The sequence below is a fragment of the Nerophis ophidion genome, linkage group LG12, assembly GCF_033978795.1.
Source record: "Nerophis ophidion isolate RoL-2023_Sa linkage group LG12, RoL_Noph_v1.0, whole genome shotgun sequence".
In the NCBI taxonomy this organism is placed as follows: domain Eukaryota; kingdom Metazoa; phylum Chordata; class Actinopteri; order Syngnathiformes; family Syngnathidae; genus Nerophis; species Nerophis ophidion.
The window spans coordinates 38,237,913-38,257,739 of record NC_084622.1 but is presented as its reverse complement, the minus strand read 5'-3'; the positions used below and the strand labels follow the sequence as shown (position 1 = coordinate 38,257,739).

Here is a 19,827-nt window from a genome sequence, read left to right as displayed (position 1 = left end):
CTACATGGAGTTATTGAGCCAGTCCTTGGCTCCCACACACCATCACAGTAGAGTCAGACAATGGCTCCAGTTAGAAAATGACACACACATTGTCATTAACTCAAACCAAGGGCAAAAATGCAAATCTGTTGAAAGATTGCAGCAAAACTCTTAAAATTGAGTCATGTTGGTTAAAAACATGAGCTGAATACTAAAAATATATATTTCCATTGGTTTGAGCATGTCTTTTTTGAATGCGGAAGATTTTGTGATGCTTGAAAAACATCAATAGAGTTAACACGATAAAAATGGGACTCACTACCTCCCTGCTTGGCACTCAGCATCAAGGGTTGGAATTGGGGGTTAAATCACCAACACTCCCCTCACTTCCCAGGGGGTCAAATGCAGAGGACAAATTTCACCACACTTAGTGTGTGTGTGTGTGACAATCATTGGTACTTTAACTTTAATAAGGCTTTGCTCAAACACACAACTAATATTTATCAATCAATGTTTACTTATATAGCCCTAAATCACTAGTGTCTCAAAGGGCTGCACAAACCACTACGACATCCTCGGTAGGCCCACATAAGAGCAAAGAAAACTCACACCCAGTGGGACATCGGTGACAATAATGACCCAGTGGGACGTCGGTGACAATGATGACTATGAGAACCTTGGAGAGGAGGAAAGCAATGGATGTCGAGCGGGTCTAACATGATACTGTGAAAGTTCAATCCATAATGGATCCAACACAGTCGCGAGAGTCCAGTCCAAAGCGGATCCAACACAGCAGCGAGAGTCCCGTTCATAGCGGAGCCAGCAGGAAACCATCCCAAGCGGATGCGGATCAGCGCAAAGTCTCGTAGATAGCTGGCACTAGAGATGTCAGATAATGGCTTTTTTGCCGAATGCCGATATTGTCCAACTCTTAATTACAGATTCCAATATCAACCGATACCGATGTATTCAGTCGTGGAATTAACACATTATTATGCCTAATTTTGTTGTGATGCCCCGCTGGATGCATTAAACAATGTAACAAGGTTTTCCAAAATAAATCAACCCAAGTTATGTAAAAAATTGCCATCATAGCACTGCCATAATTATTATTGAAGTCACAAAGTGCATTTTTTTTTTTTAACATTGTCACAAGGCGTAGGTGACGATTCCCAAGATGCAGAGATGACAGGCTTTGTCCAGGAAAACATCATTTAATGTCCAAGAATATAAGGCAAAACACAAACCAGGAACTAGGAAAACACGGAACACGAACAAGAATCAGGAACCAGGGAGAACTGCAGTCAGAAAGCAGTCCACAGTATACGACGGGCAGCAATGACAGGTAGTAGCGACATCGACAATACACCAGCACAGACTGGATGGCAAGGCAGGTTTAAACAGCAGCTGGCTGATTGACACCAGGTGTGGCCAGGTGCCAATCCGCCGCAGCTGGGGGGAAACAGCGCTCAGGGAGACATGCAGGCAACAACCAGAAATAAAAGCGCTGACAGGAAATAAAGACAAACGGAGGAAAAACTCAAACATAACCAAACTGTCAGGGACAATCCTGACAAACATTGCCTCAAAACGGCAGCTTGGAATTTGGGACATGCTCTCCCTGAGAGAGCATGAGGAGGTTGAGGTGGGCGGAGGATGGGGTTTGGGGATGGGTAGGGGGTAGCGGGGGTGTATATTGTAGCGTCCCGGAAGAGTTAGTGCTGCAAGGGTTTCTGGATATTTGCTCTGATGTACAGTATTTATGTTGTGTTACAGTGCGGATTGTCATTCTTGTTTGGTGCGGCTTCACAGTGTGGCGCATATTTGTAGCAGTGCTGAAGTTGTTTAAACGGCCAGTGTGACCTGTATGGCTGTTGACCAAGTATGCATTGCATTCACTTGTGTGTGTGAAAAGCCGTGGATATTATGTGATTGGGCCGGCACGCAAAGGCAGTGCCTTAAAGGTTTATTGGCGCTCTGTACTTCTCCCTACGTCCGTGTACCACTCCCTATGTCCGTTTTTAAAAAGGCATACATTTTTTTTTTGAAACCGATACTGATCATTTCCAATATTACATTTTAAAGCATCTATTGGCTGAAAATATCGGCAGTCCGATATTATCTGACATCTCTAGCTGGCACACGGCGATTCACGATATGGTGTGTTGCATGGCTGTTTGAATGGCGGCACATTGCGGGCCTGCGTGCTTCGCCGTGGCGTGTTCTGAGTTAGAGGCATTTGTCTCGAGGTAAGCTGTCTTTGAGTTTGTCTTTCTGTTGGGGTGACTGACACAAACTTCTTGTTTAGATCTCGAATTACAGTTGGGACCAGTCGATGGTCACTTTTGGCTCTCCCCCTCCTCCCACTGTGTGCAGGTGCGTGCCTTAATGGCCTGTAAGACGCCAAAATGCATATTTTATCTGTTTATGGCATCGAGATCTGCAGCTGTACCATAAAGTCTGCTGACATGAGGAACCGTTGCTTTATCGCTTTGTGTAGTGTGTGTCTTGAGACAACATTTCATCGGAGTTGTGTCCATGCCATACTCCTTTCACAACGAGTGGTGGAGCCATCCAGAAAGTCAAGGTGGCTCTTGGCTGGGTGGTGCGTTCAGGTGCATTTCGAACACGGAGCGGTAATTCAACGCTTGTGGCGTCAAGTGAAAGACGAGCAGTGGAGTGCAGAGTACATTTAGTTTGTTGTTTTACATTACTGCCCTCCAAAATAGTTTCTCTCGTTTTGAGGAAATAACATTAGAGGAATTGTTACAACGTGTAAATGGAATAAAACAGACATGTTTACTTGACCCTCTTCCTGGGAAACTGATCAAGGAGCTCTTTGTATTATTAGGTCCATCAGTGCTAAATATTATAAACTTATCACTTTCCTCGGGCACTGTTCCCCTAGCATTCAAAAAAGCGGTTATTCATCCTCTTCTTAAAATACCTAACCTCGATCCTGACCTCATGGTAAACTACCGACCGGTGTCTCACCTTCCCTTTATTTCAAAAATCCTTGAAAAAATTGTTGCGGAGCAGTTAAATCAACACTTAGCGTCTAACAATCTATGTGAAACCTTTCAATCCGGTTTCAGGGCAAATCACTCCACGGAGACAACCCTCGCAAAAATGACTAATGATCTATTGCTAACGATGGATTCTGATGCGTCATCTATGTTGCTGCTCCTCGATCTTAGCGCTACTTTCGATACCGTCGATCATAATATTTTATTAGAACGTATCAAAACACGAATTGGTATGTCAGACTTGGCCCTGTTTTGGTTTAACTCTTATCTTACTGATAGGATGCAGTGTGTCTCCCATAACAATGTGACCTCGGACTACGTTAAGGTAACGTGTGGAGTTCCCCAGGGTTCGGTCCATGGCCCTGCACTCTTCAGCATCTACTGCTGTCGCTAGGTGACATCATACGCAAATACGGTATTAGCTTTCACTGTTATGCTGATGACACCCAACTCTACATGCCCCTAAAGCTGACCAACACGCCGGATTGTAGTCAGCTGGAGGCGTGTCTTAATGAAATTAAACAATGGATGTCCACTAACTTTTTGCAACTCAACGCCAAAAAAACGGAAATGCTGATTATCGGTCCTGCTAGACACCAAACTCTATTTAATAATACAACTCTAGCATTTGACAACCAAATAATTAAACAAGGCGACACGGTAAAGAATCTGGGTATTATCTTCGACCCAACTCTCTCCTTTGAGGCACACATTAAAAGCGTTACTAAAACGGCCTTCTTTCATCTCCGTAATATCGCTAAAATTCGCTCCATTCTGTCCACTAAAGACGCTGAGATCATTATCCATGCATTTGTTACGTCTCGCCTCGACTACTGTAACGTATTATTTTCGGGTCTCCCCATGTCTAGCATTAAAAGATTACAGTTGGTACAAAATGCGGCTGCTAGACTTTTGAGAAGAACAAGAAAGTTTGATCACATTACGCCTGTACTGGCTCACCTGCACTGTCTTCCTGTGCACTTAAGATGTGACTTTAAGGTTTTACTACTTACGTATAAAATACTACACGGTCTAGCTCCAGCCTATCTTGCCGATTGTATTGTACCATATGTCCCGGCAAGAAATCTGCGTTCAAAGGACTCCGGCTTATTAGTGATTCCCAAAGAGCGTTCTATAGAGCGTTTTCCGTTCGGGCTCCAGTACTCTGGAATACCCTCCCGGTAACAGTTCGAGATGCCACCTCAGTAGAAGCATTTAAGTCTCACCTTAAAACTCATTTGTATACTCTAGCCTTTAAATAGACTCCCTTTTTAGACCAGTTGATCTGCCGTTTCTTTTCTTTTTCTTCTATGTCCCACTCTCCTTTGTGGAGGGGGTCCGGTCCGATCCGGTGGCCATGTACTGCTTGCCTGTGTATCGGCTGGGGACATCTCTGCGCTGCTGATCCGCCTCCGCTTGTGATGGTTTCCTGCTGGCTCCGCTGTGAACAGGACTCTCGCTGCTGTGTTGGATCCGCTTTGGACTGGACTCTCGCGACTGTGTTGGATCCATTGTGGATTGAACTTTCACAGTATCATGTTAGACCCGCTCGACATCCATTGCGTTCCTCCTCTCCAAGGTTCTGATAGTCATCATTGTCACCGATGTCCCACTGGGTGTGAGTTTTCCTTGCCCTTATGTGGGCCTACCGAGGATGTCGTGGTGGTTTGTGCAGCCCTTTGAGACGCTAGTGATTTAGGGCTATATAAGTAAACATTGATTGATTGATTGATTGATTAGTTATTTTGTTTGCTGTGTTCAAACTGATTTTGTATTATTCTGCAGTTACTTTTTTTTATTTTATTTTGTGTGATTATTATGATTGCTGTCAAGAGTGTCACTATTTTAAGTAGGGCTGGGTGATATATCGATATACTCTTTTTATCGCGGGTTTGTCTCTGTGCGGCGAAGAAAATTGTTGTGATCCGATATCCGGATCATTCCATATTCATGTTTTGTTCCATTAATTATATCATATTCTGTTGTTTGACGTCCTTTGTTCCTGTTTTAGTCTGTTTCCATAGCAGCATATTGTTTCCACCTGCTACTCTCTGTTTTCACACACCTGTTTTGTTGATCACCTGCCTTATTTAAGACTGCCCGTTTTGTTAGTTCTGCCTGGGATTCTGATTTGCCTTCGTGCAACAGTTGATGACTTGTTTTTCATGCTCTCACTCGTTAGCTCTCAAGTTACACTTCTTTTTATTCCTAGCTTTCATGCTAGTTGTTTTACCTTTTTGTGCCTTCGTGCCAAGTGTTTGTGTTCCGTTTGTTTTCCCGAGCTTTCCATGCTAACGCTTTTGTTTGCCTTTCTATTAGCACCAGTGTTTTTGTTCCTTAGCCTTTTATTAGTTTAATAAATACTTTTCATATTACCTTACGCTGTGTTCTTGTCCGATATAGTCACAAAAATGACTACATTATGATATTCGATTATACATTCTCTCACACTTCCCACTCTTTTTTGTCTCTTATTCATAAACCAAGCACACCTTCACAAACCAAGCACACCTTCTTACACACGTCACATACTGCGACGTGAGAAACGTCACACACTCTCCCGCGGAGCAGACAGGTAGCGATATGGTAACGTTAGCTGTGGTGCTAACTTTGGTGCGAGTGGTAATATGAGAGAGAAGGTGCGAATCTGTAGTTACCAAGAAAAACAGCACGGGATCCATCGTGGTGGTTTGGCTTCAAGCGGGAATATGTTCAACATTTATGCGGCAAAAGCGTTGCTACAAAAAGTAGTAGAACTGCTAATGTAGCACCATTTGAAAAGTCACCTGCGAGAGGATAAGGAGTGTTTGAAACTTCTGCATGTCAACATCTCCGGCCTGTGCTACACCAACAAAATGCCGAAGCAACTATTTCCAGATCAACACCGTATGAAAAAAAAGAGTCAACAACTGAAGGAGATAACGTCCAAAGGAACCTATTATGCAACTCATTTTTATTTGACAGTTAGTGAAATATCTTGTGACATCATGCACATATGTGCACTTTATTTGTTTTAAACAATTGTAGTGGCGTTCTGTACAAAAAGTACACTTTAATTTAGTGTTGTTTTGATATATCATTTTAGTGACATCATGCACAAAAGTGCACTAATAGCTTGTTTTAAAATGTCTCTGACAATCTTGCGCTTTCTGTCTTAAATTGACATGAATGTTTGTGCCACTGCTTAATAACGGTTTAATTACAGTTTTGTTAAATTGACTTAGTGATTTCCTTCTCTGCATGAAAGTTTAAAATGAGCATATATTAATGCAGTATGAACAAGAATGCTGTAATGTATACACATAGAATCATCATACTGCTGTGATTGTATGCATCAAGTGTTCATTCAAGGCTAAAGCAAAATATGGAGATATACATTGGGGCAAAAAAGTATTTAGTCAGCCACCGATTGTGCAAGTTCTCCCATTTAAAATGATGACAGAGGTCTTTAATTTTCATCATTGGTACACTTCAACTGTGAGAGACAAAATGTGAAAAAAAAAAATCCAGGAATTCACATTGTAGGAATTTTAAAGAATTTATTTGTAAATTATGGTGGAAAATAAGTATTTGGTCAACCATTCAAAGCTCTCACTGATGGAAGGAGGTTTTGGCTCAAAATCTCACGATACATGACCCCATTCATTCTTTCCTTAACACGGATCAATCATCCTGTCCCCTTAGCAGAAAAACAGCCCCAAAGCATAATGTTTCCACCCCCATGCTTCACAGTAGGTATGGTGTTCTTGGGATGCAACTCAGTATTCTTCTTCCTCCAAACACGACGAGTTGAGTTTATACAAAAAAGTTCTATTTTGTTTTCATCTGACCACATGACATTCTCCCAATCCTCTGCTGTATCATCCATGTATCCATTTTGGTATAAACTCAACTCGTCGTGTTTGGAGGAAGAAGAATACTGAGTTGCATCCCAAGAACACCATACCTACCGTGAAGCATGGGGGTGGAAACATCATGCTTTGGGGCTGTTTTTCTGCTAAGGGGACAGGACGATTGATCCGTGTTAAGGAAAGAATGAATGGGGCCATGTATCGTGAGATTTTGAGCCAAAACCTCCTTCCATCAGTGAGAGCTTTGAATGGTTGACCATATATTTATTTTCCACCTTAATTTACAAATAAATTGTTTAAAATTCCTACAATGTGAATTCCTGGATTTTTTTTTTCACATTTTGTCTCTCACAGTTGAAGTGTACCTATGATGAAAATTAGACGTCTGTCATCATTTTAAGTGGGAGAACTTGCACAATCGGTGGCTGACTAAATACTTTTTTGCCCCACTGTATATCGTGTATTGTGACATGGCCTAAAAATATTGATATCAATAAAAGGCCATATCGCCCAGCCCTAATTTTAATACATTTTGTTTATTCCAATAGACTTATAGTGTCAAATATTGCATTAATATAATATCACTTTAGTATTTTTGTTTACAGATTACTGTCTCGTTTGGTGTCTAAACCTGATGTGGCTTCAACACAAAACTCCTACTGGTTCTGGTGGCCATTTTATCCCCGGGGGTGTTGTCTGCTATCGCTTCATTTAAATATTAAAAATGTTATTTAATGTAATCGCTCTCCCCATACATTGTTGCCTTTGAGCTAAAAAAAAAAATACAATGTGTTTTTTTATACAAGCTAATGATAGTGAGTTGTCAACCGTGGCTTGGTTGGTAGAGTGCCTGTGCCAGCAACTTGGAAATCCCAGGTTCGAGCCCCGCTTTCGCCATCCTAGTCACTACACTTGTGTCTTTGGGCTTCACGGTGGCAGAGGGGTTAGTGCGTCTGCCTCACAATACGAAGTTCCTGCAGTCCTGGGTTCAAATCCAGGCTCGGGATCTTTCTGTGTGGAGTTTGCATGTTCTCCCCGTGAATGCGTGGGTTCCCTCCGGGTACTCCGGCTTCCTCCCACTTCCAAAGACATGCACCTGGGGATAGGTTGATTGGCAACACTAAATTGGCCCTAGTGTGTGAATGTGAGTGTGAATGTTGTCTGTCTATCTGTGTTGGCCCTGCGATGAGGTGGCGACTTGTCCAGGGTGTACCCTGCCTTCCGCCCGATTGTAGCTGAGATAGGCGCCAGCGCCCCCCGCGACCCCGAAAGGGAATAAGCGGTAGAAAATGGATGGATGGATGGACTTAAAAAAAAAAAATACCTGTCATATAATGGCAACACTAAATCGTCCCTATTGTGTGAATGTGAGTGTTGTCTATCTGTGTTGGCCCTGCGATGAGGTGGAGACTTGTCCAGGGTGTACACCGCCTTCCGCCCGAATGAAGCTGAGATATGCTCCAGCACCCCCCGCCACCCCAAAAGGACAAGCGGTATAAAATGGATGCATGGATAAAACCTGATGCGTTCAGACACTTGAGACAACTTGCAGTGAGACACTCGTGCTCACACCCTTATTACATAGCAAAAGATTGACTTTAAACAGAACAGTTCAATGTTTATTTATATAGCCCCAAATCACAAATGTCTCAAAGGACTGCACAAATCATTATGACTACAACATCCTCGGAAGAACCCACAAAAGGGCAAGGAAAACTCACACCCAGTGGGCAGGGAGAATTCACATTCAGTGGGACGCCAGTGACAATGCTGACTATGAGAAACCTTGGAGAGGACCTCAGATGTGGGCAACCCCGCCCCTCTAGGGGACCGAAAGCAATGGATGTCGAGCGGGTCTAACATGATACTGTGAAAGTTCAATCCATAGTGGCTCCAAGACAGCAGTGAGAGTCCCGTCCACAGGAAACCATCTCAAGCGGATCAGCAGCGTAGAGATGTCCCCAACCGATACAGGCGAGCGGTCCATCCTGGGTCTCGACTCTGGACAGTCAGTACCTCATCCATGGTCATCGGACCGGACCCCCTCCACAAGGGAGGGGGGGACATAGGAGAAAGAAAAGAAGCGGCAGATCAACTGGTCTAAAAAGGAGGTCTATTTAAAGGCTAGAGTATACAGATGAGTTTTAAGATGAGACTTAAATGCTTCTACTGAGGTAGCATCTCAAACTGTTACCGGGAGGGCATTCCAGAGTACTGGAGCCCGAACGGAAAACGCTCTATAGCCCGCAGACTTTTTTTGAGCTCTAGGAATCACTAATAAGCCGGAGTCTTTTGAACGCAGATTTCTTGCCGGGACATACAACGGCAAGATAGGATGGAGCTAGACCGTGTAGTATTTTATACGTAAGTAGTAAAACCTTAAAGTCACATCTTAAGTGCACAGGAAGCCAGTGCAGGTGAGCCAGTACAGGCGTAATGTGATCAAACTTTCTTGTTCTTGTCAAAAGTCTAGCAGCCGCATTTTGTACCAACTGTAATCTTTTAATGCTAGACATGGGGAGACCCGAAAATAATACGTTACAGTAATCGAGACGAGACGTAACAAACGCATGGATAATGATCTCGGCGTCTTTAGTGGACAAAATGGAGCGAATTTTAGCGATATTACGGAGATGAAAGAAGGCCGTTTTAGTAACGCTTTTAATGTGTGCCTCAAAGGAGAGAGTTGGGTCGAAGATAATACCCAGATTTTTTACAGAGTCACCTTGTTTTATACAGTTGAACTCATCTAGAATAATGACTTGTTTTCTCCCATTCACTGTATGCACAAAGTGAGAAGTGTCTGGAACCCACCCCATCATTTCAGCAACTAAGTCATCTTAAGTGCACTGTTGTAAACTTCTGTCCCTGACCACATTCTTGTGCCACCCACAGACTCCATATTACTGTAAACTAAACCATAGCCACACCATGGTAACAGAAGGGCGTCGATTTAGACAGGAAACAATTTATTTAAATGTGGCTAAAGTTTCTCTGGTTCCACTCCCAGGGGTCTGTCGTTGTTTCTCTACTTTACAACAGTAGATTTTACATTTTCAGGATTTGTGGGGTTGATAACTGATCATGTCGAATTCTAAATTAATATCCAAGCCAGTCAAGAAGGAGAAAATATGTCTATTTAAAGGCCTACTGAAACCCACTACTACCGACCACGCAGTCTGATAGTTTATACATCAATGATGAAATATTAACATTGCAACACATGCCAATACGGCCTTTTTAGTTTACTAAATTACAATTGTAAATTTCCCGCGGAGTTTCTTGTTGAAAACGTGGCGGAATGATGATGCGTGCGCGTGACGTCTCGAGTTGAAGGGGACATACAGCGCATCACCACTAGCGGCTAAAAGTCGTCTCTTCTCATCGCGCAATTACACATATTCTGGACATCTGTGTTGCTGAATCTTTTGCAATTTGTTCAATTAATATTGGAGAAGTCAAAGTAGAAAGATGGAGGTGGGAAGCTTTAGCCTTTAGCCACACAAACACACGGTGTTTCCGTGTTTACAATTCCTGGAGGTGAAGCTTTATTATGGATCAGAGCGGTCAAGCGAACATGGTTCCCGACCACTTGTCAACCGGGAGGTTTCGGTGAGAAAATTGAGGTAAAAAGCAGCCTCTTACTGGAGATCAGCGGAACTTCTGTCGTGCTGCTGCTGCCGTAACCAATTCCCTCAGAAACTGGCCTCGAGACACCCGTGGACACACCCCTCCAACTATCAGGTACTATATAATCTCATAAAACACTAGCAACACAATAAAAAGATAAGGTATTCCCCAGAATTATCCAAGTAAATGTGCCTAAAAACATCTGAATCGCTCACAATGCAATCGCCTTTTTTTTTAATAACTTTATTTATTTTATTTTTTTTCCTAGTCCTTCGCTATCAATATCATCAGCCACTAATCTTTCATCCTCGCTCAAATTAATGGGGGAATTGTCGTTTTCTCGGTCCGAATAGCTCTGTTCGTCGGAGGCTCCCATTATAAACAATGTGAAGATGTGTGGAGCCCTCACACGGGGGACGTCACCGTCTGCGTCTTCCGGTAAAGGCAAGGCTTTTCTATTAGCGACCAAAAGTTGAGAACTTTATCGTCGATGTTCTCTACTAAATCCTTTCAGCAAAAATATGGCAATATCGCAAAATGATCAAGTATGACACATAGAATGGACCTGCTATCCCCGTTTGAATGAGAAAATCTCATATCAGTAGGCCTTTAAAGGGGACCCATTATGCCACTTTTACTACTTATTGGTACCCGTTTTTGTGTATTTGGGATCAGTATCGCGTGGACATCGGGGGCGGTACCTCTGGATTGGCAGACCGGGGTGGTGGTTCCTCTCTTTAAGAAGGGGAACCGGAGGGTGTGTTCCAACTATCGTGGGATCACACTCCTCAGCCTTCCCGGTAAGGTTTATTCAGGTGTACTGGAGAGGAGGCTACGCCGGATAGTTGAACCTCGGATTCAGGAGGAACAGTGTGGTTTTCGTCCTGGTCGTGGAACTGTGGACCAGCTCTATACTCTCAGCAGGGTTCTTGAGGGTGCATGGGAGTTTGCCCAACCAGTCTACATGTGCTTTGTGGACTTGGAGAAGGCATTCGACCGTGTCCCTCGGGAAGTCCTGTGGGGAGTGCTCAGAGAGTATGGGGTACCGGACTGTCTTATTGTGGCGGTCCGTTCCCTGTACGATCAGTGCCAGAGCTTGGTCCGCATTGCCGGCAGTAAGTCGAACACATTTCCAGTGAAGGTTGGACTCCGCCAAGGCTGTCCTTTGTCACCGATTCTGTTCATAACTTTTATGGACAGAATTTCTAGGCGCAGTCAAGGCGTTGAGGGGTTCCGGTTTGGTGACCGCAGGATTAGGTCTCTGCTTTTTGCAGATGATGTGGTCCTGATGGCTTCATCTGACCGGGATCTTCAGCTCTCGCTGGATCGGTTCGCAGCCGAGTGTGAAGCGACCGGAATGAGAATCAGCACCTCCAAGTCCGAGTCCATGGTTCTCGCCCGGAAAAGGGTGGAGTGCCATCTCCGGGTTGGGGAGGAGACCCTGCCCCAAGTGGAGGAGTTCAAGTACCTAGGAGTCTTGTTCACGAGTGAGGGAAGAGTGGATCGTGAGATCGACAGGCTGATCGGTGCGGCGTCTTCAGTAATGCGGACGTTGTACCGATCCGTTGTGGTGAAGAAGGAGCTGAGCCGGAAGGCAAAGCTCTCAATTTACCTGTCGATCTACGTTCCCATCCTCACCTATGGTCATGAGCTTTGGGTCATGACCGAAAGGATAAGATCACGGGTACAAGCGGCCGAAATGAGTTTCCTCCGCCGTGTGGCGGGGCTCTCCCTTAGAGATAGGGTGAGAAGCTCTGCCATCCGGGAGGAACTCAAAGTAAAGCCGCTGCTCCTCCACATGGAGAGGAGCCAGATGAGGTGGTTCGGGCATCTGGTCAGGATGCCACCCGAACGCCTCCCTAGGGAGGTGTTTAGTTTACGTCCAACCGGTAGGAGGCCACGGGGAAGACCCAGGACACGTTGGGAAGGCTATGTCTCCCGGCTGGCCTGGGAACGCCTCGGGATCCCCCGGGAAGAGCTAGACGAAGTGGCTGGGGAGAGGGAAGTCTGGGTTTCCCTGCTTAGGCTGTTGCCCCCGCGACCCGACCTCGGATAAGCGGAAGATGATGGATGGATGGATAAGTCCGAAAAATTTTAAATCAATGTTAAATCAATCTTGCCTTTCTTTATACTTCCTCCAAATGAGCCATTTGGAATTTGCCCCATTTGTGATGTTTTTCCCCAAGTGTGAACAAGTTCCTTGTTTTAAATGCAATAAGTTCCTTTTTTTTTTCTCTATTGTTGTGGGGCAGACTGTCTCGTACAAACACATGCATCCTCCGCTGTTGCCATTTCTAATACAAAGTAGCATATAGTTCTAATTCATATCTGTCAGTAGACTCTATATGGAAACGCTAAAATCCACAACATTCTGAAGAGACGGCTAAAAACAATCTATGCACAATTTTGACCAAATAACTACCATTACGTTGCATGTAGACCACAAGGAAGTGTTTTAAATGTAGAAAAAAAACATATGACCTCTTTGAATAAATAGATATGAATGATTTTAATGTTACCTTTATCATTGACTGGATTTTTTAGTCCAAAACCTTAGACACAGAGGCGGACCAATTTTAGCCCAATTTACACCGGGACAGGAAGTGTTTTTCAAGTCAAATGTCAACTGTGACAATGACCCTGGTGAGGAATCATGATGATGCCAATTGTTCTTCCGGTGAGGACAGCCGGAACTCCAGAGACAGCGTGTAGGTAGGATAAATGATTTATTTGCAGAAATCATACACGAATACAGAAACGAAAAAAACAAGCGAACACAAGGAGAGCGTGCCTAGCACAAGGAAAGCTAACGGAATAGCAACACACAGGGAAGGCATAAGGCAACGCTTAGCTTAAGGGACACAAGGGATGAATGTGACAGTTTCGTAAAGCAAACAAAAGCACCAGACTGAGTAACGGGAAAAGGCAGGACTAAATAGCTCTCTGATTAGTGCCCTGGAACAGGTGTGAGTCCCGTACACTAATCAGATGCAGGCGAAAACAATCCGGACCCATGACAACCAAGACAACACAAAACGGGGTGCTGTAACATAACTTAAACCACAAATCAATCAATCAATCAATCAATGATTACTTATATAGCCCTAAATCACTAGTGTCTCAAAGGGCTGCACAAACCACCACGACATCCTCGGTAGGCCCACATAAGGGCAAGGAAAACTCACACCCAGTGGGACGTCGGTGACAATGATGACTATGAGAACCTTAGAGAGGAGGAAAGCAATGGATGTCGAGCGGGTCTAACATGATACTGTGAAAGTTCAATCCACAATGGATCCAACACAGTCGCGAGAGTCCAGTCCAAAGCGGATCCAACACAGCAGCGAGAGTCCCGTTCACAGCGGAGCCAGCAGGAAACCATCCCAAGCGGAGGCGGATCAGCAGCGCAGAGATGTCCCCAGCCGATACACAGGCAAGCAGTACATGGCCACCGGATCGGACCGGACCCCCTCCACAAGGGAGAGTGGGACATAGAAGAAAAAGAAAAGAAACGGCAGATCAACTGGTCTAAAAAGGGAGTCTATTTAAAGGCTAGAGTATACAAATGAGTTTTAAGGTGAGACTTAAATGCTTCTACTGAGGTGGCATCTCGAACTGTTACCGGGAGGGCATTCCAGAGTACTGGAGCCCGAACGGAAAACGCTCTATAGCCCGCAGACTTTTTTTGGGCTTTGGGAATCACTAACAAGCCGGAGTCCTTTGAACGCCGATTTCTTGCCGGGACATATGGTACAATACAATCGGCAAGATAGGATGGAGCTAGACCGTGTAGTATTTTATACGTAAGTAGTAAAACCTTAAAGTCACATCTTAAGTGCACAGGAAGCCAGTGCAGGTGAGCCAGTACAGGCGTAATGTGATCAAACTTTCTTGTTCTTGTCAGAAGTCTAGCAGCCGCATTTTGTACCAACTGTAATCTTTTAATGCTAGACATGGGGAGACCCGAAAATAATACGTTACAGTAGTCGAGGCGAGACGTAACAAACGCATGGATAATGATCTCAGCGTCTTTAGTGGATAGAATGGAGCGAATTTTAGCAATATTACGGAGATGAAAGAAGGCCGTTTTAGTAACGCTTTTAATGTGTGCCTCAAAGGAGAGAGTTGGGTCGAAGATAATACCCAGATTCTTTACCGTGTCGCCTTCTTTAATTGTTTGGTTGTCAAATGTTAGAGTTGTATTATTAAATAGAGTTCGGTGTCTAGCAGGACCGATAATCAGCATTTCCGTTTTTTTGGCGTTGAGTTGCAAAAAGTTAGCGGACATCCATTGTTTAATTTCATTAAGACACGCCTCCAGCTGACTACAATCCGGCGTGTTGGTCAGCTTTAGGGGCATGTAGAGTTGGGTGTCATCAGCATAACAGTGAAAGCTAATACCGTATTTGCGTATGATGTCACCTAGCGGCAGCAGTAGATGCTGAAGAGTGCAGGGCCAAGGACCGAACCCTGGGGAACTCCACACGTTACCTTAACGTAGTCCGAGGTCACACTGTTATGGGAGACACACTGAATCCTATCAGTAAGTTAAGAGTTAAACCAAGACAGGGCTGAGTCTGACATACCAATTCGTGTTTTGATACGTTCTAATAAAATATTATGATCGACGGTATCGAAAGCAGCGCTAAGATCGAGGAGCAGCAACATAGATGACGCATCAGAATCCATCGTTAGCAATAGATCATTAGTCATTTTTGCTAGTCACCAAATGACTCAAAACCCAAAATAAGCTGTGATCCAGCACCAGATCATAACATCTACTTGATCAAAAAATACAGTGAAGACCAGCCTTTGGCCAGCGCAAGTCATAGCCAGGGACCGTTCCAGGGGTAAAACCCGCTCCTTGAGACCCGTTTTCATCATTAAAGACTCCTATTTCCTCCACTTAACCTTCCAGCTGAAATATGCAGCAAGACAAAGACAAGTGGATAAGACGAAAGCTGTGTGCTGGCATCGTTCAGTACTGATCAGGATCGGAGCTACGAGCTGAAAGTATTAATGCTGCGCTTCAGGCAATAAGAAAGTTTAATAGCCTCATAATTCATACCGTTGAAATTGTTACTGTTGTACTTGACTGCATCGTTGCATTTTTTTTTATTGGCCGCAGCATATTCCAAATATAAAGTGAGCGTATTGATAAAAGGGTATAATTTAGATCAGTCTTATTTGTATAGCATCTGAGATAACACCAATTTTTGTCACCTGTAAGACAAAGCAAAGATGTGGATGGTTTGACTTTATCATTAAAGGCCTACTGAAATGAGATTTTCTTATTTAAACGGGGATAGCAGCTCCATTCTATGTGTCATACTTGATCATTTCGCGATATTGCCATATTTTTGCTGAAAGGATTTAGTAGAGAACATCCACGATAAAGTTCTCAACTTTTGGTCGCTAATAAAAAAGCCTTGCCTTTACCGGAAGAAGCAGACGATATGCGTGTGACGTCACTGGTTGTAGAGCTCCTCACATCCTCACATTGTTTACAATCATAGCCACCAGCAGCTAGAGCAATTTGGACCGAGAAAGCGACAATTTCCCCATTAATTTGAGCGAGGATGAAAAATTCATGGATGAGGATAATGAGAGTAAAGGACTAGGAAAAATTAAAAAAAAGGCGAGGGCAGTGAGAGTGATTCAGATGTTATTAAACACATTTACTAGGATAATTCAGAAAAATCACTTACCTGCCTATTGTGTTGTTAGTGTTTTAGTGAGATTATATGGTACCTGAAAGTCGGAGGGGTGTGGTGACCGCCAGTGTCTCTGAGGGAAGCCACGCAGCTGCAGCAGGACGCAAGCTCAGCTGATGTCTATGGTAAGAGCTGACTTATTACCACAATTTTCTCACCGAAACCTGCCGGTTGACATGTGGTCGGGATCCATGTTCGCTTGACCGCTCTGTTCCATAGTAAAATTTCCCCTTCGGGAATTTTAAACAAGGAAACACCGTGTGTTTGTGTGGCTAAAGGCAGCTGCAGTGCACCACTTCCCACCACTATCTTTTCTACCTTGAGTTCTCCATTATTAATTGAACAAATTGCAAAAGATTCAGCAACACAGATGTACAGAATACTGTGTAATTATGCGGTTAAAACAGACTACTTATAGCTTGGATCGGGCTGGAAAAAAATGTCCGCTACAACCCGAGACGTCACAAGCACGCGTCATCATACTGCAACGTTTTCAACAGGATACCTCGCGGGAAATTTAAAATTGCAATTTAGTAAACTAAAAAGGCCGTATTGGCATGTGTTGCAATGTTAATATTTCATCATTGATATATAAACTATCAGACTGCGTGGTCGGTAGTAGTGGGTTTCAGTAGGCCTTTAATTTCTTTTTGTACGCTATCAATTTTTATTTTATAAATTCTGATTGTAGCTGAGATATAGGCACCAGCGACCCCGTAGGGAATAAACGGTAGAAAATGGATGGATGGATGGAAATTTTATTTGGAGAACTACTTGCCAGCAGTTTTAATTTTTTATGTTTCATTTTGAAAAGCATTAAAGCTGTTTACATATAGGCTAAGCATTTTTATTTTCGGCATTTTATTTTCTCACTGAAAATAAAATGTAACGTAGGGAACTCGTAAGCCTAGGTACCAATGTATACAGGTTCCTTCCACAAAAAGGGAGTATTTCAAACCTTTATTTCTTTTAAAATTCAGTGTCTCAGAAAATGTGAATATTGTGGTATCTCAGCTTACGAGCGCCCAACTTGATGACATTTTTGAGATACGAGCCGTCTCACTAGGCGCACCTGGCTCGCTGACAATAAGCTATCCATACACTTAGGTAAAACGGAATCCATCTGTCACGTTCGGCGCGCATCGTGCGCGCGTGTTGCGTCACCCCCGGGATGCAAGAGGACCAGACAGGCAGGAGTGGCAGGTAATACTTGATTTAATGTATAAAATGATAAAAGAACACTGATACAAATGCAAAAGAAAGCGCGTGCAACGCACGGGAAGCTAGGCTAAACACTAGCACTCAATAAAAAGTCCACAGAAGCGCGTGTCGAGCGCACAGAAGCTAAGGAGGAACTTAGCAAGCCAGAACAGGACAAACTTAACCAAACGTGCGGGTTGCATAGAGCAAGTGACGAACCCAGGCGGAACAAAGGGAGGAGGCAGCTTTAAATACAGAAACAATAATCAAAAACAGATGTGCGTCAAACAGCCAGTGCAGGTGGACAAATCAAGTCGCCATGGTGACAAAAAACAAACAAGGAAGTGCACCAACTAAGAATGGGAAGTATTCATGAACCAACAAGATAAACACAAGCCCAGTCTTGTGTCCCCAAATCCATCGAGGACACATCAGGTGTCGGCGGCGGACGGAACGTCGCAGCCAAAGAAGTCTCGGCGGGCGACCTCGCAGAGGCCATTTCAGCGGCCGACGTGGAGGCGGGTGCGCCTGACGAGGAGGACGCCTCGGGTACGGCCACACCCGTGGCCTACGTGGAGAATTAGGCTTGGCAGAAGCAGACGAAGGTGCGGGGGCTGCAGCCGAAGCAGACACCAATGATGGTGTGGATGCCGGCAGAGGAGCAGGTGCTGATGCCGGCAGAGGAGCAGGTGCTGATGCCGGCAGAGGAGCAGGTGCAGAAGCCGGCAGAGGAGCAAGTGCAGACGCCGGCAGAGGAGCAGGTGCAGACGCCGGCAGAGGAGCAGGTGCAGACGCCGGCAGAGGAGCAGGTGCAGACGCCGGCAGAGGAGCAGGTGCAGACGCCGGCAGAGGAGCAGGTGCAGACGCCGGCAGAGGAGCAGGTGCAGACGCCGGCAGATGAGCAGGAGCTGGTCTCCGCCGCGGAGCAGGTACTGGTGGAGCTGGTATCCGCCGCAGAGTAGGTACTGGTCTCCGCCGCGGAGCTGGAACGGGTATCAGCCGTGGAGCAGGCACAGGGATCCACCGAGGAGAACTAGGGGACTGGCTGAGAGAAGGACTAGGACTACGATTAGGGATAAGACTAACACTAGGGCTCGGGCAAGGACTTGAGTGAGGACCAGGACTAACAGTCATACTAGTGCTTTCACAAGGACTTGGGCAAGGACCAGGACTTTCAGTCATACCGGTGCTCCGGCAAGGACTTTGACAAAGACTAGGACTTACAGTAACACTGGGGCTTGGACAAGAACTTGGGCAAGGACTAGGGTTACGAAGAGGACTAAAACCACGAGGGGAATTAGGACAAGAAAAACACAGACTGGGACTTGGACTACGATGTCTACGTGAGGAATCAGAACAGAGACTCGGACCAGGACTGGGACTACGACTCAGCCTACCAGTCGGTCTACGAGTGGGACTAGAGCGATGGCTACGAAGCAGGCTAGGACTAGAACTCTGATAACGACCGGGACTAAAACTCGAACTAGGGCACGGACGGAACACAGGAGAAGGAGGTCTAGGAGGCACTAATCGGACTACTGGTGGAGGAGGACGAGCAGGAGGTTGCGGTTTAATGGGTCGAAAAACCGGTAATGGGGGCCTACTAGGAGGTGACGGCTTAGCAGGGCCAACACAGATAGACAGACAACATTCACACACACATTCACACACTAGGGCCAATTTAGTGTTGCCAATCAACCTATCCCCAGGTGCATGTCTTTGGAAGTGGGAGGATGCCGGAGTACCCAGAGGGAACCCACGCATTCACTGGGAGAACATGCAAACTCCACACAGAAAGATCCCGAGCCTGGATTTGAACCCAGGACTGCAGGAATTTCGTATTGTGAGGCAGACGCACTAACCCCTCTGCCACCGTGAAGCCGCTGTTGTACTTTTGTTTCAGTAATAGTTACATCAATCATTAGTAATGTAGCAGCCTGGTTTTGAATGGCAGGGTCCCTGCTATCACATGTTGATACAAATGTAACATTTACATAACAAAAATCAACTACAGGCTTCCCCAATGCTGTAATAAATTAAGCATGATGAGTTGACTTGAAACCGTTTATGTTGCACTTTTTATATGTAGAAGAAAAGTTGTCATTTTATTTCATCCAAGCAACAACTTGAGGCAGTTTAATGTGGATTAACGTGGGCAGAATTATTATAGTGTTCCCAATGTTGAAAGGATCAAGCCATTGTTTACAAATTTGGCAAATAAATAACCCAAAAATTATATTTTGTTGTACCGAAAATGAACCGAACCGTGACCTCTGAAATGAGGTACGTACCGAACCTACATTTTTGTGTACCGTTACACCCCTAGTGTTTGTATTTCAAGTCTTTTAAAATGCAGCTTTATGCACACCAGTCCATAATCATAGACTCTCTTTGTGTTGATTGTTTAAAGAGCTCACAGTTGTTTAA

At 44.6% G+C, this 19,827-nt stretch overlaps 1 protein-coding gene across 1 annotated transcript in view; it reads left to right on the top strand.

The window, feature by feature from the left end:
- LOC133563410 (zinc finger protein 469) overlaps nt 1-19,827 on the top strand; it is a 787,165-nt gene that overhangs the window by 117,889 nt on the left and 649,449 nt on the right. The gene's annotated exons all lie outside the window — the stretch shown is intronic.